A 20,413-nucleotide genomic window follows, 5' to 3' on the forward strand; every position below is an offset into this window, starting at 1 on the left:
GACATAGGGCTGCCTAGCAGCGGACTAAGCTTTAGAGGACAGGCGATCCACGTTCGCTCCAAAGGGGAAAGAGGATTGCAGAAGGCAGCATCTCTATATTGCGAAATCTAGTGCTGGAAAATGCCTCGGCACCATCTTCACGCGCCCAAGGGGCTTGTCAGCCACAAACCCGCCTCCCACCCCCACACAGTCACACTGAGTAACAGCCGTCCCTGGGAGCCTGCTGCACGAGGGCTCTTTGTTTCGCACGGACACCGCCTGTGTTTCCCCACGGTCTGATGTAAATTGTCAGCCAAGAGGATGAGCAGCCCCAACTTGTCCTTTCGAGAGGCCGATCGGGGCAGGGAGCGCTTGTCGTGCCTCTGCAGGCCGCGGCTCGCTGCCAGCCTGCCTGCCGGCACTGTATGCCCAGCGCAGAACCGGCTTTGTTTGTTTATTCAAATGCCTAAAATAATACGTGGATTTGGGAGCTCACACGTGGCAGCTGAAAGCAACAGCGATGGAAAATTACAATGGCATTCGCCAGCAAAGACCCTCCCCAAACATCTGCTCCCAACCCCTTCTGTACACCCAGCTCCACCCTGAGAAGAAGGCATGAGCCTGGCAGCATGCAGTCAGCTCCCGCTCAGGCAGAGCCTTTACTGATACCCAAGCCATGCCCTGTGCTTTGCAAATCTAGTTATTGAATTTAGTGCTTAGACGCTACCGGGAGGGGAGATTTTAGACAGACGGATCATTCTCATCCCCTTTCCACTTAAAACCAGAAGCTACTGGCTCAGATGCTTTTGGGAGGATTTGGAAATGGCTTCTTCCAATACAATGCCTTGCTTGGTTTTGTACAAGCTGAGTAAAGTGGGCTGAGAACTGCGCCTACCAAGTTGCACCCAGCTGAGCAACCCACCGAAATAGACTCCCGAAGGATCTGGTTCCTATTCTTTCTCATGACAAATGTAATAATTTAATTGCACATTTAAAAGTAAACTTGAGTCTGGGTGGGGGGAGGGAGAAAAGCTGTTGGAAGAAAATAAAGAGGAATTTAATTAAGGGCAATGCCAGGAATGTCTCCACCACAATAAAGATAAGGAGGATCAATTGCTTCTTCCTAGGATCAAAGCAGATTACAGGCTGGGGGGAGATTGTTATTGTCAAGAGAGTACAAAGTGCAATGGAGAGAGGGAGGGAACGTCACGGGAGAGGAATAGAAAGAGAAAGAGCACATGGGTGAAAGCAGAAGGGAGACGCTAGGTAAGATTAGAGAAATAATTGATCACATCCCACTGCCAGCACCAGGGATCACGCAGGACTGCAGGCTGCTCCTAAGGTGAGGCGGAGTGCAGGGGACCAGGCTGTATCACCCAGCATCCACAATGACCCCCCTTCCTGGCTGTCCCTGGCTTTTGCAGCGATGCGTGGAGGGAAGAGCTCCTCCAGAGTCGGGCCTTGTCTCTTGTTAAAAATGCACCAGCTGAAAGGGATTTAGCTAAACCAGGGCAAAACGCAGTGTGGGCACCCAGCGTGCCGCTGAAACCAGGCTTAGATCTGTGCAACAGAAAGAACCGCCGTGACTGTTTCGGGTTTGTCTATGTGCCGTTGTCACCTCCATTACAGCAGAAGAGCTATTGTGCCTGGGTCCCCGGGGTGGGCACAGCTCTGCCAGCAGGAGATTTTCTGCTACCAGAGTGACATGAATTTCCTTAAGTGATAAAAGCACTGCCAGCGGAGCTGCCTCCACCCAGGGAGCTACATACCACCCCGGGCCCTGATCTTTTTACACCCTGTTCCTTGCCCTGACTTTGTGCCGACACACAGAGTTACATCTATTTAACTAGAAGTGGGATAGTAAACTGATTTAATTATATGGGTGGAATATAGCATGTGGGCTGATACTGGCTCAGGTTGTCTCAGTTTGTAACCTTAAGCTAACCTGACTGATGCCGATCTTCAGCTCTGATTTAGCAAACTTCCAAGCCAGTTCAGTTAACTGGGTACACAAGGTGCCCGTCGGTCTAGGGCCCGGTCTCATTATGCTAAGTCAGTTAGGTGTGAGTGAAATTAAAAAGGATCCGTATTGAATTATGAACTAAATGATTTAAAAACCTTTGAAATGGCTTTTAAAACTGCTGGTGCAGTTGCAAAGACAGATGAGACCTCATTTGGATGCCAGGCCAAGGGTTCACTTGAAAGCAAGGGTACTTGGGAGCTGCCGGGGACTGAGCTTTTCCCTTCATTAGACACTGGGCTCTGCCCGGTTGAATTATTCATACATTGTAGAGTCGGAAGGGACCGACCTGGCAGCAAGCCACACAGGAGTAAAGAGGCCCGAAGTGTACCACAGGCAGTGAGACATTGTGGTCAAGGCAGAGTCTTCCAACGGTAGAAGTAGACGCCCCATTGCTTGGGGTGCTTAGAGCTACATGGAGCAAAGCTCTCAGAAGCACAGCAATGCAATGGGCAGAGTATGGCCTGCACCTGGCAGGGTATGTGCATTGCTTTTTTAAATCTTAAGGAGGCTCCAGATCAGTCTGGGAAAGGTGCTGAGCAGAAGGTCTGTGGCGATGCAGATTTAGGAGTAAAACTGAAGAGAGCAGGTTAATGGAGCCTCTTGTACAATGACTCTCTGGATGGCTCGTTCCCACTGTGCATCGGCAATGACAAGCAAAGCATCATGGGGCTCGTTTTCCATCCACTGGGAAGACTGGAAAATGTTTGCAGAAGGATTTCCTTAGAGACCTCTGGGGCTCCAAAGCGGGCTGGGATATCTAGACCCCCGACCCCCCGGAGCAGGCTTTCAGATGGTGCCTTGCAGGCCTGCTCAGACGCAGCGGTACATCAGACGTGGTGCTCCCTGGAGACGGGGGACGTGGTTATGAGATTAGGAACTCAGTCCAAACCCTAATGTGATTACAAACAGTGTTTAATTATGAGGTACGGCTTCCATTCGTTACACAGCACGCTGGAGCCAGGACAGAGAGAAAAGCTGTGAGTTATGCAGGATGGGTGAGGGCAGGGGAGACAGCATGGACCGTGAGCGCTCACGCTCGCAGCCTGGCTGCGTGGGTCCCCTCAGCTTCCCTTAGTCTGTGGGAGAAAGCAGGTAGACAGGACACCTGGATGCACATGGGAGGCTTGTGTCCACTGTGTCTTCAAGCTCTCCTGAAGACTTTACAGTGAGCCAGCTGCCAGCTCAGCACTAGCAAGTCACGGTTCTCTGCTGCCGGCACTGGGCAAAGCTCTGTTGCCATCAGGACAACCATTTGCATGGGAAGAGGATTTGGCCCTGCACAGGCTAAGAAAAGCACCTTTCAGAGAACTGGGTGCCTCAGGGGAGCGATGAAGCTCCTGTCAGCCTTGGAGAGAGGTGACCGAGCAGTGTTTTCACTGGTGACACGATATTATTATTACTACTACTAAAGCTGTGTGCAGAGGCCAACCAAGAACGGGGCAAGAGCCCCCTTGCAGCCATGCCTGCTGTATTGGGGTTGGGGGCCAGGATCCGACCAGCACCTCACTGACAGGAGCATTTATTTTTAAACCTCCCCCTTGGTTCTTTTTTTAGGCAGCCAGGCAAGGCCGATAATGATTTTCCTTCCCTAGCACAATGATCTCCAGCACTGGTGCTTCAAGCATCCCAGCTGGCAATCTCAACCCCTGTGTCCTGTCCAGCTGATGAGCAACTGGGATGGGATTAGGCCCAAATGTGGCCAAGATTTCTCTGTGTGCACCAGTAATGCAGTTTCCCTCCTTTCCTTCTCACTATTGCAAACAGAGCTAAAGGAAGGATTTGTGCATTTTAGGATTTGCTAGACCAGGCATGCAAAATGAAAGCCCACGAGGTTTTGGCTGCTGTCCCCTTGGCAAACTATCTTCAGCTCTGCTTTACATAGGGAAATGGAGCTGTTTTGACTAGTGCTGGTGAGGGAGAGGTTATTGCCGTGTGAGAGCAATCACACTAACTCCTGGTCTGGCCACGGCCAATGGACATGAATGAGACTGGGATTAGCGCTCTCAGCTCTCCCGGGGAAGGGCTGCAAACACACTGAACCGCAGCAGGATTTGTGGGACAAACAGATAACTCCAGCCCTTTTTATGGAGCCAAAATATGTGCTGCCTTCACAGTTGGTGCTTCCCTTCCCGCCCTCCCTACCACGCGCGCATGCTGCTCCCGTCGTCCCCCAGATGTGACGGGAACCAGCTGTCCTGACAGAGGCTGGAAGAGTTGGGAGAAGCCGCTATCCAGAGCCAAGCTCACGATCAGAGCCACTTTATCACGGACCACCTTTAAAATAAAGCCAGGGTGCCCTTCTAATAGAGATGGCTCTGTGAAGTTACGGGCTTCACAGCGGGCGAAATCCTCTGGCTGACATAGCGCAGGAGGTGAGGATAGATGGCTAGAGTGACCTTTCCTGGCCTTCAAACCTATGACTCTCGCCTTCCTGTCTGCAGAGGGTCAAAGTGCCCGACTCGGAAAGATGGCAGGACACACCTCGTGTTTCATGGAGAAGGCTACAGCAGTCTGAAATGTGAAGGGGAGCTCTCTGGCCACCTGCCCAGAAACAGCAGGGGAAGTGCTGCCTGCCCGTGGCTGGCAGAAGGAGGAAGGGGAGCTCCCAGGTCCCCCAGATTCCTTCTTTCTGCCTTTAGCATCCACACAGAAGAGACACGGGCCCTTGGGAGAGCGGCGCAGAGCGAGGAAATGTCTAAATGCAGCTGACCAGACACTCCCGAAGGACGTAGCGTACTTATTCCACCTTGAGCTGCGACTCCTCTCCTTTTTATGAAACCGTTCTCCTCCCCGTCCTCTGAAAGACTTCCACTTCCCCTACTGCAGAGACCATTTTCATTGCTGGGGTAACCAACTTGACCGACATGAAACACCAAAGATGAACTTCATCCTCCGCATTTGGAGCCCAAACAGACTAAGGTGCGCTGCTTCTTTCCCAGTGTCCCCCGATTTCCAGCTTCTTATTGCAATCGCTTGATCCCTAGTGTCAAAAGGGGGTGCTGCTGGCCAAGGACCAAATGCTGGGTAGAAAGGGGAAAAGCCTCAGGAAGAGCTGTCTGGGGTGAGCCTCAGGCAGGCTACTTACTAGCGCTGGCTATTCTCAGGTTTGCTGGAGCACTTAGTTTTTATTACAAATTGCTGAAAGTCGGCCCTGTGGCAAGGGCGGATGCGGCTCCTCCGGGAGACCGGGTGACCAGCGTGGAGGTCAAGTCATGACAAAGCACTGACTCAGCCACCCGGGGGGCATATTGTGGACAGCCTCTTGCAACATTTCCTTCTTCATCCTCCTCGCTCTCCAGGTGACCTCACCACCATGATCTTATCAGCTTTCTCCAGCTATCTGGACCTGCAGATTGGGGATGACCTCACTGAAGTCCATGAAAATATGAAAGCAGGGGCAAGGAAGAGAGGAAAACACAAAGCAGGTCCCTCTGTCTCTGAGGCTGAAAGTAGTAAAACAACCCAGCACGGAAGTGAGCCCAATGATGGGTGATAGCTTGGGCAGAAAATGACAAGTGACAGCAGCTGGAGTCAGCACAGGTGGGGCCCTGGGCTGCAAGGGGAGCTGCCACTTTCACACCTAATCATCTGAGAGTGGAGGCGCAGGGGTGTGTGCATGTGGATGAACCGGTCTGATCTGCAGGTTCAAGCCCTGGAGGAGCAGGAGACTCAACCATCTGGGTTTAGTCATCGTGGAGGTGGCAACCCCAGACGGCAACCCAAGGCTGGGAAGCGCATATAGACAAAGCCATGATCTGCCCTGAATCACCTGAAGTTCCCATGAGGTGACATTATAGGAAAAGGAGCCTATTTCACAATTTCACAGCCTATAAAGGAGCCTATTTCACAGCTGCAACACAGCTTGCATGATGTGCTGTCCAAGAGCCTGGGGTTGAGGGGCCGGACTCCTGGCTTCTGCGCCTGTCGCGGGAAGGGAGTTTTGGCTGCAGCTTGTCGCTGCAATCCAGCACTGCTCTTGTCTGGGGGAAGGAGGGTGGTCCAGTGATAGGAGCGGGGAGCTGAGATCCAGGCCGCCTGGGTTCTCTGCTCAGCTCTGCCTTGGACACACTGACTTTGAGCGAGTCACTTAGGGACAGATCTAAACACATAACTTCTGTTATAAGCTTGCTGAAATGGGAGTCCAAATTGCAGGCCTGTTACGCAGACAAACCTGCATCTGCATACAGGGCGAGGGACGGCCTCCACAGCCCGTGCATGGGATTACCTGCTCAGTAATGCACACCCACGGTAGGAAACACAGCCCTCCCCTAGGGCCTGGCTCCCTCCCAGAAGGAGCCAAGCCCGTGACCTGGCAAAGCAGCTGAGCTTGCTCTGGATGGGTGGTCCTAGCTCACAGGTCTGGCAGCCAGACAGCATTTGGGTGTGACACACATCCTGTGTGAAGTCAGTTCACGTCTCTGTTCCTGACAGGTGATGGCAGCTGGCAAGCCAGAGCTGTACGGCACGGGGCCGCTGTGCCTCGCGCTCGTCAGCGGAGCGAGCCTGGCCGGCTCTCCGTTCTGCGCCGAGGGATGCTCTGCCGGTTGCACGTCGCATTTTGCCCACAGCTGAGATGTTTGAGAAATACATGGGGGTTTATGTCCATATGGCAGTTGTCCATGCAATCCTACCTGGTCTCCGCAGAAGCTCAGAAATGGACTGACTGCTATAGGGAGGATGTGTTGGCAGGTCCACAGCATAACCGTTCAGTGCTGAGAGTAGTCACTTAGCATTGCACGGGTTAAAGGGTGTCACAAGAACTACATCCATTTCTTTTCAGCTTCTCTAGGTACTCGGATACTTCAGGGTAGAGCAAACCCATGGACACAACTGTTCAGCATCTCTCCAGGGTTTTCTCCAGCAAGCCATGGTGGTCCTATCATCTCTGCATGCACACACACAGCAAACATGGGCAGTTCTCATGTAGTACTTTCTGCCTAATCCTTCCCCCCTTTCCTTGGTCTTGGCATTGTCAGAGACCTTCCTGAAGTCTCATTCTGTGCATGATGTCTCTCCCCACAACGGCAGCCATAGACAGACATAAATCTGGCATTCACACACACAGACCTACCTCTAGATTTTGCTTCTTCCCACACTCTTGGAGCTTTCATAAATCCTTCCCCTGTCCATTGGTTTTGCCTAACATATTATTTCTCTTTTAGTAATTATTGGAAAAAATAATAGTTAATGTCAATAAGCCATTCCCTTTCTATACACACATTTATCTTAACACAGTCTTCTACAGGGAGCAAAAATGCTACATTTGGGTCTTCTGACCACAGCCCAGACACATTCTTAGGACTTCGAGAGATCCTATGACTGTTCTTCCAGACAGACAGAGTCATCCACCCTTAAGAAGGCCAGCCATGTAAACGCGGTCTGTCTCCTCCGATAGACATCTGGCTCTCCTAGCACAAAAAACATACAGGCACAGACAAATCCCGTCACAGAGAAGGAGCCGAGAGGTCATAGCCAGCGGAGGCAGCTGCCAGCATCCAACGGGTGGGCTGGGAAGAGCAAGATTCCCACAAGGCCAAGAGGTCTTCATGTGCTTGCTTGCAGTCCTCACACGGACTAAATGTGCTTCAGAGCAGGCTTCTGCCCACCCGTTTTGAACGGTCTGCGTTACAAAGTGAGGGAGCAGGCCCAGGACACAATACGCCTGGACTACAGAGGATGCCAAGGCAAGGAAGCAATGCCTCGGCTCCCCAGCAGACAAAACTCTTGGGGTAGAGGTGATATCTTTTGTTAGACCATCTAGTTGCAAAATAGATATATATATTTGCAACGGTCTAGTTGGTCTAATAAAAGATATCCCTTCTACCCCAAGAGTTTTGTCTACTTGGGCCTCTAGAGCAACACAGCTACAACAAATACCAGCTCCGCAGCCATGCTCAGGGCTGAGAGAAGAGTACCATCTGCATGGGTCATTCCTTCCCGGGCCTCCACCACGGCTGCCCATTGTGGGCAGTGTCCCTGGGTACCGGCACCAAGCCCTCTGAACCATTTCACATGGGTAAGACTGTTGGTCAGTGGGCCAGGTCTGAGCAAGGTGAAAGGCTCTGCAGCCCCTCATCCAGCCTATCCTCCCCCAGAGACTGCGATCAAAGCATGTTCGAGCTCTGTTTTATCTCCTTTCTTGCCCTTTTCCTTAGCAGCTCCAGGCTGTAGCACTGTGCCATTGGAAGCGAGTACTTTTATGTGGGGATTTCTCCTCCTCAGATCTACAACAGACGGAGGATAATCAAGCGGGTGATACTGGAAGCGCCTTTAACAATATCAAGTTGAAAGCAACACACTTAAAGTTGTGACGTTTCTTTGGCCTATTAATTGTTTTGGCATGAAAATTTATGACACAAAGTCTTAGAAATACATTTGGCTCCGAGCCTGTGGCGTGTCAGCCGTGCACAAAGTGCATGTATGCTAAATTGTAAACCTGGGGAAGGAAGGAAGAGAAGACATCTGAAGGAAGGATCAAGAGCTCCTACTCTTCAGTCACCACCACTTAAAAGACCACAATGGTGAAAGATAAGTGCCGGGGCATTTCTACAGTGTCCAAGGATGGAGACGACCCTTTTCCTCTGGGCATTTGGAGGGGCGGCATCCCAGAGAAGTTGCTCCTAAAAGCAACAGGTTGGTCTGCCCTGGTACCGATTCTTATCCCATGTTTTGCCTGGCTGTTGCACGCTTGTTCGCGTCTTGTGGCCAGTCCCGACCGTTGTACAGAAACGTAAGAGGGCTCATTGAGGGTCACCTGGCCTTCTGACCAGTGCCATGGATTTCACTTGCCGTTCGCTTGGCGGGCCCATTTCACTTGCGGTGATCATTTCTCTCCAGATTAGTAGCAAGACAGTCGCATGCAGGAAACTGTGCTGCTCAGGGGAAGTCACTTAAATGACACTCATATAAGCACGCAGGCTGTCTTGATTATCCCTGCGCATGTCCACTCTCTCTGTGCCCTCACAATCAGATCCTCTACCATCCCCTTATGCACAGTACACCCCTTCCCTGCACATGCGACCTGTTCACGCGCCCCCAGCCTGTCTGAATTCCTCAGACGCACACTCAGCCGGGCCAGCGCGGAGATCCAAATATGGAGCAGCGCCCATGTCGGATGTGCGAGAGGCGCTCCATCAAAGGTGTGTGATTCACCACCCGCTCACTGCCCGGGGCCAGCAAAGCCTGATGTCTTGCTCTCTCTGCCTGGAAATTCCACTCCCGGCCCGGCACAGTAATTGCTGGGAGTGTCAAAGAGGCAAGGAGAGAAAAGTTGCTGCAAGCTTTCTCCTTCCTGTCCCTCAGCTCCTTCCTCTGCTCAAAGCATTAGGCTTCAATTCTCAAAGGGGCTGGCCGGATGGGTGGGTGGGTGGGAGATTGGTCAATGCCCTGGCATCAGTGCTGTGAACGTGGACCTGGTGATACCAAGACCTCCTAGGTGAGCCACTGACAGGCGTTTTCCACAACGACATGCCCAAGGCACACCGCTGCCCCCAGTACAGCCTGAATCACCCTCATCACCATCTGCTATTGCTAAACACCCAGCTAAAAATACCAAAAACTCAGGCTTTCGGGGAACTTGGACTCTGTGGGAGGCTGCTATCGCTGCTGTTTTCTCACTTGTGGTGCGTGGCATGGAGGAACTGCAAAATAACAAGGGAACAAACCCCAGAGGAGCCAGGATGTTGCACTGGTAGCTGGTCTTGTGGCTACAGGCCCCAACTTCTCAGGCAGGTGCAGCTTCGCTAGTCTGAACCCCGAATGTGGATGCATTGCACCAGTGCAACAGCGGTTTGCAAGTCTTGTTGCACACTGGCGCCGTGGGGCTGTATCGCTGGATTGTACTAGATATAGTGACACTAATGCAAGGTTCCCCAACCTTGCAAGTCCCAGGAGGGCAAGAAATGAATGGAAGGAGGAAATATTCAGACAGCGATTGCCCTGCCCTGAACGGACAAGATCTTGGGTGTTGTCCTCTTGATTAAGATTCAGGCTGCATTTCATCCGGCACGGTTGCTTTTTTTTGTGTCTCTCATCTCGTCTTCCTTTCACGCCCAGCCTGCTTGCGGCAGGAATGAGGAAGGTTTTCTTTCCTGGTCACAAAAGGCGCTTTGATCCCTTGGTACAAGTGCATGGGAATAAATAACAGGTTCAGGCTTCCAAAATTGGCATCCCATGAACCAGACAGACATTCCAGGGGCAGGACGCTGCCTGAAAGGGAGCCCGTTTCCAAGCAAAATGTTGTTGAAGTCATGGGGATTTCTAACTGGGAGCCCGATTCTGCCCAGGTGCTAAGTACTTCCTGCAAAATGGGTTACACGGCCCCCGCAAAGGGGTTGCATGGCACTTTTCATGGGAAAAGCACCTCCTGCTAGGAAGCTTGGCACTTCTCACTCCTGTAGAAGCAGAGCGTGCTTTAGGCACCCAGAGCCCTTTGAGAGCTGTCCTATGGCTCCATGGCGTTTTGGCCAGTGACTTCAGGGGAAGCAGAATCAGACCTTTTGGGTTTGCAAATCAGTCCTTTGGGTGAAAGGCACTGAATAAAAGGGAGTCATCCATAACAGTCACTGACTGAACAGAATCCCTTTGCCCTCCTGGCTGTGTGCTGCAGCCATGGCTGCAAGAGCGAGGAGAGTTCAGGGGCGGTGGGGGGAAGCAGCAGAAATAGAGCCTGTGAAGTGAAAGAGCAGTTTCCAAGGACTAGCTGGAAAATGCCAGGATGCCATGTTTAATGAGCCCGGATTCCCCCACCCCCAAGCACACGCACTGTTTGCAGCTCATCAGTCTTTTGCTGGTAAGCACAGGGCGCTGGGCAAAGGGAAAGGATGAGAGAGCTGGGTGAAAGGATGGGTGAAGTGAGTGGAAGTCAAATGCATTCTCAGCACAACTTCAGGCTTCCCCTGGCACCAGGCACGAGATGGTGCCAGCTGCTGGGCATCGACAAGGCTGGAGTCACCTTCTCCAGTTGCTCTTGCAAGCACCCGGTTCCTTCACCCCCCCAGTTCTCAGAGGGAAGGACTGGTATCGGTATGTACACACCAACTGCAGATGCTTCTTCAGCCTGACAAAGGGTATTTATATCCGTAAGCTTGCAAAGAAGAACTTTTCCAACTATTTGAGCTGGTCTAATCAAAGGTATCAGATTTACCCGAAGAACCTTGTCTGCCTGTTCCCCATAACCACATCCACACTAGAGAGTGAAGTGAGTGCAGCCACTACTTGCGTGTCTAATCCACGCCTTTAATATTGGTGCAGCATCTGCACAGAGACCAGACAGCGAGGCTAGTCGCGTCTTGGCAGCATCCCTGCAGGGACTGCTCCTGGGAAAAGCACACCCACTGGGCATTTGAACCGGACTCGGAGCCAAATTATGCTAGGCATTAAGGTGGAGCCGGACCACCTAGCTCTGCAGCTCCGGACGGAGAGCGGGGGCCTGGCTTGCCAGGGGCTCCTTGGTGGCTGGCAGGGCTGGGATTTCTCCAAGCAAGCCCTGAACAACTTTTTGGGTAGAACAGTTTTCACAGGGCACTTTGCACACACACACTCGGGTTTGTACAGGCGTGCCGGGGAGGGGTTAGCCATCCCTCAGCAATGTAACGCCTGTCTCTGGCAAAGAGAGAGAGACCACAGACCAAGACCTCAGTCATAACATGCCTCCCCTGCCCTCCGCCCCTTCCTCCTTCTGGGAGACAGTAAAGGGAAACCGCAGACACTCTTTGTTCCCAGCTGCTCGCTCTGCGGGCTCAGACACTCTCTCGACTCAGGCAAGCGGCACAGACTGGGGTCACAACCAGTTCACTCGAAACCACCCAAGGCTGACCAGGAAACACCTTCTTCCTGACATGGGGCTGGGAGCATTATGAACGATCGGGAGGCTGATTTGACCTTGGGCTGCTGCCTAGTTCAGGTCTTTGAGGGTGGGGAAGGTGGGAAAGAGAAACATGCTGGAGGAGCTGAAGAGAGAGAGGCATGGGGACAGGATTTAGGGGACCTGAGTGTCCCAGTGCTGCCTGCAGGATCTCCCACCAGCCACGTGGCCCCTTGGTGCATCAGTTCTTGCCTGACTTGCTTTTTCAACACGTATCTCTTGGAACCGGGGAGGTCTTACAACATCCGGCACTTAACACCGGGGTCCATATTTCAGCTGGGGCTTTTAAAGGCTGCTGCAGTAGGAATAATAATGGTTGCCCCCCTACCACCATGCCCCAAGAGGCCTGAGCATACCTGCGGCAACACATTTTGGCCGCTCGGACACGGGCTGGGATATTTGTGGAAGGAGTCAGCCAGCCCGGTACGGGGGAATTCCTGCAAAACTCCTGCCCTGCAGTCACACGTCACTCAGCAAACACTCATGGGCTCGTGAGGACGGGTCATTGGGAATGGACGGATGGGGCTGCAGTGGGAGGACAAGGCAAGGCGGAGGAAGGGGGAACTAGGCCCTTGTAAAAGTAGCAGCACCTGGGAAAGGTTTGCAAGCCACGTGCGATGTGTCATCAGGGGCTTTCCAGAGGTCTGCTCTCCAGGTACGGTGGGGGAGGTGAGCAGAGGAGAGAAGGCCCAGGCCTTTATGATGCAGGGGTAAAGCGTCCCCCCCGACAGCCATAGCTGATGAGGATCTAGAGGAGGAGATGACCTCCACAGGGGATCCCTCCTTCTCCCTGACAAGCGGTTGACTCTGTGGGCCAGGACTCAGGGGGCCAAAAAACACGAGTTACGCTAACAGGGAAGAAGGGAAACATGCCAGCCCCATGGCTTGGAGACCCCCTGCAGCTGCACGCCACGGTGTCAGACCCCCTGTGACCCTCAGCAGCCCACACCCGCCCTCCCAAGCCCAGCCAGGTGCAAAAGCAAGGAGCAGAATTTGTGGCAAAGCAAAACTCTCCCCGGGATTTTCCGTGCAGACAATCAAAGGCGCCGTTAACATCCCTGCTGGGGACTGAGGCATCCCAGCAAATTCCAAAATGTCGAGGGAAACCGTACAAGTAGGGCATAAGCTGCTGGGAGGGAATGAGCCCACCCCATTAGTGATGATTAGTCTCTGTTGCAGGATGCCTAGGAGCCCAGTCACAACCCCACTGTGCTAGAGCAAAGGTTGGGTTTCTCCTCAAAGGGATCACACCTATGCAGGACAAGGGGAGCTCCGCTCCTCACCCGCCTGTGCTGCCCTGGACCACATGTTCGTGTCTCCTGCTCGGGGAGATGAATCCCAGGCAGGTGGAGCTACTGCAAAAGTCACTCCATTCGGGTGTAGAAAGTTGTTAACATCAGTTATCAGCAAGTTTCCCCTCTCACCACCCTGCCTGGGGTGGGCCGGGCTGCAAGGCTGAGTTTGAGCCCGCCAGTGAGCGGATCATTAATTCACTTAGCTCCGCTTTTGGCACTGGCCTGTTGTGCAGACACGATTTGCTGCTGGCTTTATTGTCTGCTTCCTGCCTTTCCCCTCACTAAAACGCACTGTCTTTTCCCCTCCACACAAGAAACGGCAGTTTCATTTCTACCTTGCAGCTGTTGGGCGGGTTACCCCTAGCCCAGTGGTTCTCAACCTTTTTAGACTCAAGGCACCCCTTGTTAGACTCATAGACCCTCCTCATTAGACTCATGCCCTCACCCCCCAAAGATGTCAGCTCTGAGCTTTCACTTGTTTTTTTTTCTTTGATTACAGAAAAATAATAAAGCAATTTCTTCTGTTGCAAAGACCTCAGGAAGATTACAGCAGCGCAGAATGTTTTAAACACCATGATTTCCTATTTGAAATCTCTGGGTTTGTCTTGCAAGTCATATTTGCACACCTAACCCTGCTAATGTTGTGTGGCACGTCACAGCACCCTTGAAAGGATCTGGCTGAGGATCGTTGCCCCTAGCCCATTGAGTATAGGGGGTGAACAGTTAACAGCTGCCACTTGGAAAAAACAAACCTACACTCAGCAAAGCCCAGCGTATCCATCGCTGGGGTTGTGGGAAGGGTCTGGGTACATCAGTTATTGCAACAATGATTGACAGGGATTCTCTGCACCATAGCTCCCCTTCCTATGGAAATTTGGCAGAGACACGCAACTATTCTTGGATGCTTTCAGAGTCTCCAAAGGAGGGGCCTTTGCCTTCGGCTCCGATTCATGGGCAGGAACTTTATTTTCATTACTTATTAAGGAAAGACATTCAAAATACCAAATCCAACTTCTGCTCAGCAGCAAGCACATTTGGGTTCAAAGGAAACCACTTCCGTGGTTAACCGATCCATCTCAGACAGGCCCCATCCCTCCAGTGGGCAGGTGCTTGCATTGGCAAGTCTGGCTCTTCAGGGAATGATAGATATGCAATTACAGCCGGGGAGTGCTGAGAGCACCCGTCTGGGAGCCAAGCCTCTGGGCACCAGGAGGGAGGGGCAGGTGGAGGTCTAGGGATTAAAGCAGGAGGTTGGGAAAGCAGGATTCCTGGCTTAGGAAAAGGAGTAAGCAAGTAGAGCAACCTGGCCCCATGTCTGCTCTAGACTCTGGGCAGGTGGGAGCACTGAGTGGCTAGAGCAAAGGATGGACTAGCAAACACCTGGGTTCTCCGGCCAGCTCTGAGTCCCCGGCCTGGCCCTCAGCCTGTCATCTCTGGAAAACCAGGAGAGTCTAACCAGAGCAGAGCAAGCTTGGAGAGCCTCAGGGAAAGTCTGGCCATCGAATGCATTGTGCTCCCTTTCCTTCTCTGACACAGGTGCCTTCCATGGCCCCTTGACTCTTCCCCTCTCTGCAGAGGGAGGTGTTTCTGCTCACCCAGCTGTTGGAAGGGTTTGTTCCCTTGGTTTTGTAAAGCGCTTGGAATTCCTCCCATCAAAAAGGCGGTGGAGAAGGGCAACCTATTATTACTCCCTTATCTTCCCCACCAGCCTGTACTGAGCATCACATTTCCAGCTCTTACTTGTGGCTGGATGCATTTCCTTATCTGCAGCATCTCCACAAATGATGCCTACAAGTCTTTGCACCTGTAGCAATCTTGACTTTCCCGTGACCTGGCTCTGCCCTTCCATCCCAGCCTCTGGGCAGTAGCTGCTGCAATGGTGTTTTGCTGTGTGTACACTGTACAACCCCAAATATTTAACCCAGCCCTGGAAGGAGGCCAGACACGACTGCAGAAAGGACCCTGAGCTTTCTAACACAGGAAGTATAGCATTTCCAGATGCAGATGATAATAAGGGGATGGCAGGAACTACGGGCGCCCCACAGCTGATATATAAGTGGTCAGATGGGCCAGGGCAAGCCTTGCAGGAGCTATAGATTACTGCTCTCTGGAGAAGGCACTGCTTTGTAAATACAGGGGGCTGCTATCTCATGTGGCTTAATAGCTTGAAATGCTTCCCCTGTCCCACCCAGCACTTTCCCTTATCTCTTTTCCTGTATATTGTCCCCATTCTACATTTTCAGCCAGACTTTCTTTCCTCCTGTTAATCTGTATCTGACTCAAGGGGACAAAACACAAAGTGTCGAGGGAACAGGGGCTTTCAGAGAAAGCTCTCAGGTACTCCCAAGTGTGTACATGTGGACAGGGAGGAGAAAGAACAACACTGGGGGGTTATGAATAGCAGTGCTTCCGCAGGGAGTGTTTCAGCAGGTGAGGGCTGAATGCTGACTCAGTTGAAGTCTCTTGAATGCAGGGTTTTTTAATCATTATTTATGTGCGTTATGGTAAGACCTAGGAGCCAGGACTCTGTCGTGCTCAGCTCTGCAGAAAGGCAGAGCAAGGAGATGCAGCTGTGCGATTTCCACCCCAGTGGACTTCCACGCATTACTGTACCCCTCTCGAGCTACCGGCAGCTCAGGGGAGCTGCCGGCTTTTTTACGCGTTGTGAAAACCTCAGGCTCTGATTGTGATCACTAAGGACCTGAGAGCCTGGTCTTCAAGGGCAGAATGGTGTTAACTGCAAGCGTCCAGGCCAAATTCTCTCCTTGGGAGATTACCTTCGGCTGACCTAAGATTCTTGCTGTGAACTGAAGGTTGGCCTCTTAATGTGCTGTGTACCTGTGTCATCTCATCTCATCTCATCTCATCTCAACTAATCTAATCGACCCACCTGCCCAAGGGCTTTATTCTCCTGCCCAACCTCACAGTCTCCTTCTACAGAAAACCAGCAGGCAGACTGATGGCCCTGAAAGGTTTCTTGGGGTCCTGCTCCTTCTTGAAGCAAGAGCTTTGCTCTTGGGGTGGTTCTGTGCTTGATCGACTGCTTCCTTGTTGCAGGGCTTCTTGAAAAAAGCTTGGGGGTCCATGTTGCACACTCTGATAATGGAAAAAGCTATTCCAAAGGGGAAGGTTTTGCAGCAATTACGGAAAGGAGACTGGACGCTGGAGTCTCCCCTGAAAGTTTCCATCACTGGGCTCCTCTCCCAAGGACACCGTGCTGTTAGCCTGGGCTTTATGATCTCCATTATCCCAGAGTACCATGGTGGTTCACAGAAAGACGTTCCTAGGTGTTACATGCTGCTGCCATTTTGCACCCAGGGGTGTCTGTATTTCAATGGCAAGCAAATTTAGTGAAGGCTCTGGATGTGGGAGAGGCACCGTATCAGCGTATATTGTTGTTATATCGCCCGAAGTATGCGTTAACCTTGCTCTATACATTAAAATCCAGGAATTGCCAGGGAGAAAACATGCTGCTGTATTTGGAGTTTATCAATGAATAAATAGTTGTAGGTAATTACACACAGAGTAACTGTGGGTGCCTGTAACATAAGAATACCACTAATGCACTTAATCTAGCAATACTAAATATAGCCCTCTGCTGTTATGGGGAAGTGGTAAAATTATATACACTTTACCTGGCAGAGGAAATGTTTCAAAACATAAATTGCTCACACATGCTTTTAAAGTACTTTAAGGTATTTTAAATCCATAATGTATAATAGTCCTTTCAAGGGTATAACTCAGCAGCTTCCTTATGTAATAATAAATCCACCTGTCAGAGCTAATATGCTTAAGGCTGAGAGGTGAATTTGGGATGGATAAACCCTCCTTCCCACCCTTTACCCCTGCTTGAATAAACATCTCAAGCATTGCACGACTAAACACCTCCACCAACAGCTCTAGTACTTCCCGGTGTTTACCGGAGTTGCCGAACTGTTATTGCTCCTGCTACCTAGCCTTAGGCTTTGACTATTTCCTTTTTGACAGGGGGAAAAACCAAACCAGAGCAAGAGGGACATGACTTGACCAAGGTCATCCAGACGTTCAGTGGCAGAGCCAGGAATAGAAGCTGGGTTTCCTGACTCCCCATCCAGTGAGCTCTCTTCATTAAACCGTGTTGGGCAAAAGATACTTGAGCATGTCATCTGGGTATCAGTTCTGGCATCTTCGAATCATTTAGCCCCCTTTGAAACTTTGGAGTCTCTGCGCATGGGGGAAACACTGACTCAAGATTTTTGAGGCAAGGCTGGGCACCGAGGCAGCTCAGTCTGGCACATGCCGCTGGGTTCAGTGCTGGGGAAACTGGGTGGAAGCCTGTCCCCTGTGTTAATCAGGAGATTGAAGTAGACAGCCCAAATCCCCAGGAGCCTTCAGACCGGGGAGTCTACCCTTACCCCTCTGCCCAGCTCTGCACACTCCTCATGTGCCCGTTGGTGCATCGCTGATGTGTTCTGCGTCTCACTTCCCTTCTGTAGGGTGAAATACCACCCAGCTGCCTCGCAGGGATGGGGCAGTGCCTAGGTAGGGCCCAGCTGCAAAGTCCTGGGCAAGGGGGTGTGCTGGAAACCCGGTGTATTGTTAATGACCAGGCAGCAGCCCAAGGGCAGGAGGAGAAGGAGCTGGTACCTGCAGAAGAAAACCTACCTGCAGCCTAAGGAGCTTGCTGCATATCCCTGGAGGATCTTCTAAAACAAGAGAGCAGGGATGATATGGAGTTGGGGAGGGGCACCGGCAAGGGCACGGTGATGGAGATTACCTGTGAAAATGCCCCAAACAGCCGGTGATGCAGCCACGCGCGGAGGCAGAGGGTCCCGAGCTCATTCCCTGCCTTGAAGCCCAGCACCTTGCCGAGGCACCCCTGAGCCACTGGTCAGTGCGCGTGTCCCTCTACGCCCAGGTCTCGGCCCATAGCCTCCCTCTCCAGCTCAAGCTTTTACCACTTGCTTTCAGCTCTGAAGGTCCCTGCTTCCATCAGCGATGCGTTGGCCAAGAATATAGCGGTTCCTGCCCACACGTGCTATCGGTCCTGCCAAATGGGAGCAGGTGTAGGCTCTGGCCACGGAGCTTGGCATAGAAGAATGGGCGGCTTCTCAGAGCCGACCGCCTCAGTGCAGTGCTCAGAGATCAGGGGCATGATGGGCACGCACACACTGCTCACGGGAACGCGATGCTGATCAGAGCCCTTTGCCCCATGTTGCCATCCTGGGCTTATTGGCACCCAGAGGCCCCAGTGAGCGTCTGCCTGCTCTATTTGCCTCAGTAGAGTGCAAATGAATAGGGAAAGGCAATCTGCCCCAAACAGGTTTCGTCTTACTGGGATGGGAGAAGCACAGACATATTGCACGAGCTGCTGCATTGAATGGCAGCCAGCCCTGTTGGAAGGAAGAGGTGCAATGTGCCCCTGGGCTAGCAGCTGGCTGCAGTCCTGCCATGAAGACACCCTGGGCTTGATGCTGTCCATTGTCCCACAGCAGCATGACTGTCACAGAAAAACGCTCCGGTGAACGTATGCATTGTCCGCAGCCCCCAGCTGCCGAGTTAAACATGCAGAGCAGCAGGAACTGCTCCTCCCTTCCCTTCCGCTACATGCAGAGGGTGCTGGGGACCATCCAGAGGGTGCTGAGACTTTGCCCTTCATAAGCTAGACGTCCTCAAAAAGACTTTAAAGCGGTCCCAAGTTTCTTAATGGAGCTGGAAGCATGCGGGGAATTCTCTGCTGGGGGTAGGTTGCACATTGCCCTTGTTAATTTTATCTGAAACTGGACAAGGCGGGGAGGGGGGGGTGGGAAATTCCAGGCATTTATTTCTTTCTTCCTCTCCTTTCATTTCTCCTTCTGTTTAATGGCGAGCTGTGGGGTAAAGGGCGGGGGAAGGAGCTCCACAAGGGCCTTTATGAACCCAAGCGGGAAGGAGGAGAAATGTCACAGTGCTTTATAGGCTCATAAAACCAGCTTCAATGCAGCAGTGGGAGCAGCCGCACAATGGAGCACAGAAGGACAAAGGGAATAAGGGGCTTGCCATTGACGCTCAGTTTGCAAAGGTCTCCTATTGGCCAAGCCGGCCTTCGCCAGCACAAAGCCTTTGCAGACCCAAACGGAGAAGAGATGGCTACTACCTACTGCTTCAATCCCCAGAGCCAAGGCCTGGCTGTCCGCACCCCACCACAGCACAGGGATGCTCCTTGGATTAAGCTAGCGGTTCTCAATCCTTCTCAACTAGAGGCCCCTTGGAAAGTGCTAGCTCTTAGTTTTCACTCTTCTTCCCCGTGCAGGAAAAGAAAAGAGCAGTTGTTCTGTTGCAAAGAGCCCAGAAATCCCAGTGACGGATTTGTGCTCGAAATCTCTGGGTTTGTCTTGTGAAGCACGTTTGCACCCCTAGCAGTGCTAACATTGCGTGTGGCACCCTTGAAAGGGCCTCGGGGCACCCTGGGTGAGAATCACTGGGGTAAGCCTGTTAGAAAGATGATGGGTTGAATGCGGAAGCCCGGGCTAGAAAGCTGAACTGCCCTGCAAGACGGAGAAATTGAAGCAGAAGGGAAGGAGGGAGGAGTTCAAGGGGCTAAATGAATTCGGGTGTCCTCAGCGCTTGCAGTCCACCGTCACCCGCTCCCCTTGGGATTTCTGTTCCGTTTGTTCCTCCTCCTTTCAAAGAGGGGACCTCAGAGGCTCTTTTGTGTGGCCGCAGCACAATGCCAGCTCCAAGGAGCCAGGCAGACACTTCGACTGCTGCCAGCAGCTTCTGCAGCCACCTCTGTCACGCTCTTCCTGACCTAGGCTGGGCCAGACAGCGTGCGCTTGTGCATTTGCAGCGGGTCTTCTGTTTGCCTTTTGGGAGAGTCAACTGCTTCCAGACAACTTAACGCAAGCAGGGCTTTGAAAACAGTTGCTCTTGCCAAGAATAAAACAACAGAGCACCATCACCCTCACCCCTCTCCAGTCAAAGCTGGGGGAAAGATGCTACTTTACTGCAGCGTGGATGCTGTTTTGAAAGATGTGCACTGCATATACACACACACGGGAGGCTAGCAACCCTAGGAAGTTCCCAAAGCTTAGGTTGCAGAGAAGAGGGGGAAAAGACAAGACCTCCTTGCTCCTGAATGCAGCAGCTAGAGCTTGTCAGACAGCTCCAGGCCCTCCGCTCAGCCCCGCCATGCAGGGTTGGCACTGAGGAGGGTCAGTACTATCCAGCACCAGCTGCAAAAGCCGTTCTAGGGAAGGAGGGATGAGGAGTAGCTGCAGTGCCCTTAGGAGG

General features: G+C 52.2%; 1 long non-coding RNA gene across 1 annotated transcript; it reads left to right on the forward strand.

Annotated features, from left to right (window-relative positions):
- The first annotated feature begins 1,234 nt into the window (after window positions 1–1,234).
- LOC109280578 (uncharacterized) lies at window positions 1,235–17,289 on the forward strand. Its single transcript, XR_009456690.1, has 2 exons — window positions 1,235–1,321; window positions 17,150–17,289. It is a non-coding gene; the product is annotated as an uncharacterized LOC109280578 (long non-coding RNA).
- Window positions 17,290–20,413: the final 3,124 nt, after the last annotated feature.

The sequence above is a fragment of the Alligator mississippiensis genome, chromosome 14 (assembly GCF_030867095.1).
Source record: "Alligator mississippiensis isolate rAllMis1 chromosome 14, rAllMis1, whole genome shotgun sequence".
Lineage (NCBI taxonomy): Eukaryota > Metazoa > Chordata > Crocodylia > Alligatoridae > Alligator > Alligator mississippiensis.